The following is a 6,551-nucleotide window of genomic DNA, read 5'->3' on the forward strand; positions in this document are numbered from 1 at the left end:
CCAGGTGCGCGGCATCACCATCCGCCAGGTGCGCGGCATCACCATCCGCCCAGGTGCGCGGCATCACCATCCGCCAGGTGCGCGGCATCACCATCTGCCAGGTGAGCAGGGGCCGAAAGGAGCAGGTAGTTGAGTTTTGCCACATCGGAAACAAGTTGGCAGCTCTCGATTTGGTGCCGTATAACTAAAGCCACTCTCTCAATGGGAACAATGACAGCCCTTGTTGACATTCATGTAGCCATGAGTCCCTTCTGTGTTGCCCCAGTGGGTAAGGTGAAGGCAGAGGCACCGTATAGCTATTGCCTTGACCAAAGGAAGGTTTAAGATATGTCGAGAAGTAGCACTGGGATCCTGTGGCACCACGACAACCCTTAAAGGGAAATAATAACTGGGCCAGGACAGGTGAGAAAGCATTTGCAGATGCAAACCATGACCTCAGTTAATATAAAGTGAGAAACATTCCTCCCAATCGACATTTTTATTTAAAAAAAGGCAGATCCACCCTACCTCCATTGCACTCAGCTGCTATTTGCCGCTCACCCAGAGCTGCAGAAGAGTTGGTATCAGAAGCAGCACAAATGAACTAGCCCTGAAGCCATGCAGAGATCACGGATCAACTTGCCAACAGACCAAATATTTGTGTTGCAAACCAAAATGCTCTTTGGACATCACTCAGTGGATGTGGTTTTCTCCATACAGAACCAACCCCATCGCATTTACCCCTCCTGTCTTCAGTGCATCCTTCTTCCCCCATGATGACACCTACCCTTGCTGCCTCCTGTCCTGACACGATGATCTGCTGTATTCCCACATTAGGGGATTGCAATAGAGCAGGTACTAAAAACAGTCTGCATTCAGCCCCAAAAGCTCTTGGCCTCTCAAAGAGTCATAGACAAGCAGGGCTGGAAAGGACCTCTAGCGCAACCCGCATCTCCGTCCATCCATCCCCAACCGTGCTAACATGGAAGCAAAAATGGCAAGTCCTGTTGATTTATCCTTCACGGTTAACCTAGGAAGGAGGGGAAGGATCCAGTGGTGGCAGAAGACAAGCTGGACAAAATAAGAGAAGTTATCTGCAAGCTTCTCAGAGGACGGGGCGGGGAGATTGCAGAAAGATGTTGCACCGCGGGGTATGGAAATCGCAGCCACAGTGGACAACAGAGGTAAAAAGCCTCCTTCGATTCAAGACGGAGCTGGGCTCTTTTTTGGCAAAAGGCAGGAGAACAGCAGGGCCACGGCGAATCCGACGGGGCGCGCAGCATCGCTTCGGGCATCACGAGGCCGTCCCTGCCCGGGGCCTCCCAGCTCGGTCATCGCCTGAACGGGGGCGGCCGACCTGCGGCACGTGTCCCACGCGCGGCCCCGGCAGCGGTGTGTGCGACGCACGATGGGGTGGAGAGGCAACAGAGGGGCAGACAGGCCACGGAGCAGAAAGCAGACCAGCAGACTGGACAGGGCATGAAGGGCAGGGAGTAGAAAGCAGAGCAGCAGATTGGGCAGGGAGCGGGAAGAAGAGGACCCAATCAGGCAGGGGAAGGGGCAGTGGCACTCGCAGAGGGTGCAGGGCTAATTGGTGCCAAAAAGGTTGGTCCCCCCTGTCCTGATGCACCCTCTGCCACGCGCACTTCTCCAACACGTGCCACGAAATCTGGGCAGGCGCACAGGAGCGGGAAGGAAAATCCAAGCTTGCTTCTTCCCTGTGCCCATGTGCAGGAAACGGACCGCGTCTTTCCGTGCCACCCAGCGCCCCGGTACCCGACCGCAGAGCCGCGCTGGAAAAGCCCCACCGTCGGCCCGGCGAAGCCCAGCTTTTCATGCCACCGCACGGGCAGTCCTTGCATAACGCCGGCAGAGCACGCCAGGCGCAGGCATCTGCTCCGGCGTCCAGATCCAGGCAGAATTTATACCCCTCCTTTTATTTATTCTCTGTTGCTGGTTATCCCATTTGTTTAATTAGACACAGGTGTTTTCTGCACTTCAGCTGGGAGCACTTTCCCTTTCCAGCCAACTCCGACCCTTCTTCGGAGGCTGGGTTACCTCTTGCATGTGCAGGGGTGGGGGAAGGGGTGGGGGGAGGAGAGAGAGTGCTTTTTGCTGCCTCAGCAAATGTGTGTTAAAGCAGTTTAGCGATTGAGGCCGTGCCTGTGCCTGGGGCCAAAGCTGAAGCATTGTCTGCGTTTAAAACAATCTGCAGGGAAAAAGAAAAGGGGTGGGAGGGAGGGGAAGGGGGGGAGAGAGAGAGATCAGGGGATCTTTGCAGACCTGCAATGTGGCCCTATTTGAAGGTCTCCGAGCACTTCACAAAATGCTCCTGGGGAAGTCTCTGGAAAGGAGGAAGCGTATCATCACCCCTGCAGATAAGGAGCAGGACACAGCGAGCTATGCCACAACCTGCCCACGGGCTTCCCCCCCGGCTCCATCCGCCGGCTCGGACGATCCTCCTCCCTCTGTACAGGGAGATCTTCAAGGCCCATATTAAAAAAAAACCAAAACCACCAGAGCCTTTTTGCTATAAAGCAAGTGCAATGTTCCCATCAATTCAAGGCCAAACTCTGCTCGCTGAAGGGCCACATCGTTTGACCCCTGAGCAGTTTCTGCCACTGGAACATACCCAAAACTTGGTTTCTGAAAGGGACAGCGGTTTTGGGGTCCCAGTCTGAGACAGCCGAAGAAGGACCTGATTTCCAGAGGTTTCGTACGTAGCCCCTTCTGCAAAATTAGACCTAATACTCCCATACTCCCATAACCAAAACCACTAGTCACTGAAGAAAATCTCGTCCATCAACTTTTAATCATCCAAGGCAGAGACGACAGTAACTCAAAACACCCATGTATCGATCTCGAGTGCGGGGGGGCGACTCATACAAACGCTTTCAAACCAATTCCCCCAAGAGGCATGTGAGAAAGCAAAATATGAATGCTATCTCCTCTTTAAAGCTCCTGGATGGTTTATTTTTTCTTCTTTAATGATACAGAAAGCTGCTGGAGAGGTCATTTCATTCATCCCCGCCTGAAAGTCCTTGGAGGTAGTATGCCACCTAGCCCTCGCTGCCACTACTGCACCCCGGGCTCCGCTGCCTTTGCATGCAGCTGCTCTTAAAGTTGCTTAAACTGCAGCGGTTTCTTAAATTATTGTTATGATTGCAAATAAGAAAAGGACACTGTCAAGAGAAAAATGCTGGATGGGAAGAAAGCATGTTTTGTCCATGATATAGAAACCCACTCATCTTAAAAGTGAAAATAATTTAGAGATCATAATCCCTTGTTTGTTGCCCATTTCCTTTTTCTTTTTTAGCATTTCTCTCTGATTAGTCAACGAACCTCAGGCAGCGAGTTTCACTTTTGTTACGGGGTTGGTTTTCTTCCCCTCGCATCTAGAAGGTGTTGCAATGCCGAGGTTTCTAACGGCAAGCGGGCTGATTTCACCGCCCAATTGCATGAAAAAGTTTATCAAACTTGCCGTGTCCCTTTCCTACGTATTGGATCCAAGCCCCATCGACAGTGCTCCTTGAGGACAGCGAGGAAAAAAACCATTCGCCCATATCTGTGAGTCATCTCTCCATCTTTTGAGATGTCTTGAACTTGCTTAGGTTTCCAAATGGCTCTAAAATGCATTGGAGGGGCCAAAGGGATGCTTCTCCATCATCTCTTGTAAAGCCACGGCCTCTTTCCATGTCAGCAAGGATCGTAACGAGGTGCAACATAGCCGAGAGAGCGGAAAAAAACGTATTTTCCAAGGAATGGGCTTTGTTTCGTTTTCCTAGCAAGGAGTCCACGAGGAAAGCTGGGGATAGGCAGGCACGAAGGCTGTGAGGAGATGCTAATAGAAACAGCGTCGAGTTGTCACCTGGATGCTCTCGGCCTGGAGACGAGGGTTACGTAAGTGCACAGCATTCTCACGACCCCCTTGGAGAAGCACCAGGCAGGAGAAACCCGATCTTTGGCTGGTGGCAGGGTCCGATGCCGCTAGCGAACAGCCCTGTGCCGCTATCTGCCCGGTTTCTTTTTTCCCCCCCCCTTCTTTAGTGAAATAGTTTCTGCAGTGCTGGTAAAAGAGGCCGGATTGACAACCCGAGAGAGGAGCTCGAGCTCCAGGGGCCAGGCATTCAACTGGCAACTCCGTCAAACCTCCTGACAAGTCGGCTATTTAATACCCACGGCAGGCACCGGAGCCTGCAGCACAGAGGCTGCTTTTATAATTGGGGAAAGGAGTTTTGAGTCAAGAGGCTACAGGAAGCATCAGCTTATGGCGAAAGTTTCGAGGCCTGGCGGCTACCTCCTGCCACGAGGAGCCGGAGCCGGAGCTGGAGCCGAAGCCGGGCGGGGGGGCAGCGCGGCCCGGCAGAAGGGGAGTTTGCACCCCTGTCCCAGCGCACATCTCCCGTCCCCACCCCCAGGGATACGTGGACGGCAGCCTTGCAGGGCAGGAGGCCGCGCTCTAATCCCGCTCCGGCTCTAGCTGTGCGTTGTGCAGGGGCTGGAGAGGGGGCCGCACCCCTCTCTGGCCAGATCACGCAGCCTCTTCGATACCTGCATGCCTCAGTTTCCCTGTTTTAACATGGAGAAATGCCCTCCCACCCTCCCCATTCTTCCCTTTGAGATCATTGCTTCAATATCCTCAGGGGAAAAGCACAGGGGATCTGCATAACAGTATTATTCTTCCATGCAATCCCCCCCATTAAAATCCAGAAAAGAGTCTTATACAAATCAAAGGCAGGATGTAGCTAATACACCACAAAAGCAAAAGTATCAGTGCAGAAGCCATTTTAAAATCCCAGTATGCATATGCATAGATGTATACTTATGCACATGCCTGAAAAACCAATGGTCTTTCCAAGCTGCCTATCACTTTGGGACATCACTGTAGCCTAAAGGAAGACGCAGGTCATTTAAAAGGGAACATACACCCAAAAGCTTGCAAAGAACGTTTTTTTCCCCCAACTATTTAGTTGGTCTAATAGAAGATACCACATTTACCCGAAGTACCTTGCCTGCCGGTGCCCTTAGGCCAACACAACTATAACCAGCAATGCTATGAAAACCCTCAACATTTCTACCCAGGAGAACTTTTGCAACCTTTTCTCCGATGCCTGAGGAAGGGTGTTTGTGCCTGAAAGCTTGCAATTAAAATCTTTTTTTTTTTTGGCAAAAAGCTAGTTGGTTTAATAAAGGAGATCACCTCTACCAGGAGTCCCGGCTGCTCTCAGCACGTGAGGGCTTCACGGTGCAGAAGGAAGACGAATACGCTTGCCCGCTTAACAGACCGTCCACACCTGGGTACGGACAGGAGGGAGGTTGCGCCAAGGAAGCCCACAGGCCCCTAAGCAGCATTTCAAGGAAAAGTTGGCAGAAAAAGAGTTAAGATTTTTTAAGTGCAGCTGGGTGTTTTACCATAGATAAGGGTGCATTCTAGTGGCAAAATCTGTGCAATGCAGCCCGCTTTCTGAAGGAGCTCAGAAGAAAAAAATCACCCCCTCAGACGTGCAAAGTGTGTGAGTATGGGGCGAGGGGCTGGGGGCAGGACTTTCTTGCACGTCAACCTCCTGCAGAAGGGGTCGGTGCCCCCGTGTCTCCCTCGGCCGGCAGGCAGCCCCCCGGCCTGCGGCGCAGGCGGCGAGAGCGGCGCGCGTCCTCGTCTCTCGGGGGTGCTGCGAGCGGCTCGGGGCTGGGCCGTGCACGCCGGAAGATTTGCCTTTCAGCCTGTTGAAACGGCTGCATGTCGTCCTCGCGCGCCGGGGCTGCTCGTCCTGCGCGCTCCCAGGCCGGAGGCCTCTGGGGCGACGGGGATTAGCGTTAGGGTGAGGGGGTTAAAAGGGCAAAGCGGGCCTGAGGTGGCTTGGGCTCCACCTGGCACGAGCCCCCCCCATTTTCTGGCATCCGGCAGACGCGGCGGCAAGCTTTTCCCTCCCCGAGGTCACGCCGCCGGGCCCGTCGCACGAGGCGCGCCCCAACCCATCGCCTCGAGGCCCCGCCCGCGGCGTTGCACGAGCACGTGCTGCCTCCCCCGTGCACACGCACGGCTCCGGAGCCCACGAGGCCGAGCCCGCTCTGCCGCCCGGGGGCATCGCGGCCTCTGGGGGAGCAGGCCCCGCGCCCCCTGCTCGCCTGCTGAGGCTGGTTTCTGCCCCCGGGGGGGTCTGAAGCCTGGCAGTCAGGAGCCGCTCACCCCACCCCCAGGCCTTGTGCGTGCACCGATATTGCCCTGGTTACTGGCACCCTTTCAGGCTGAGGTGTCACTGGGATCTCAAATTGCAGCGAGGGGCTGGCAGGCGGCCAGGGGCAGGCTATTTAAAAGCCAGCCTGTTCTGCTGCGTTCAGTCTCTTTAGAAACTTCTCCAGGGGAAAAGTGTTGGGAGATCTACAAAGTGGATTTTTCTCTCGCTCTCTCTCCTTTCTCTCTCTCCTTTTTTTTTTCAGCCTTTCTGCTTTTTTTTTTTGTCCCCTCTCCTCCCACCTTTTTTTTTTTGACTCTCCTCCTGCAGACTTTGCACCCCACCTCCTCCCTGCCAGCAACTTTAAATCTGGAAGAGAGAGACACAGAGACACAGAGA

Source organism: Crocodylus porosus, unplaced genomic scaffold, assembly GCF_001723895.1.
Source record: "Crocodylus porosus isolate Cpor-Errol unplaced genomic scaffold, CroPor_comp1, whole genome shotgun sequence".
NCBI lineage: Eukaryota > Metazoa > Chordata > Crocodylia > Crocodylidae > Crocodylus > Crocodylus porosus.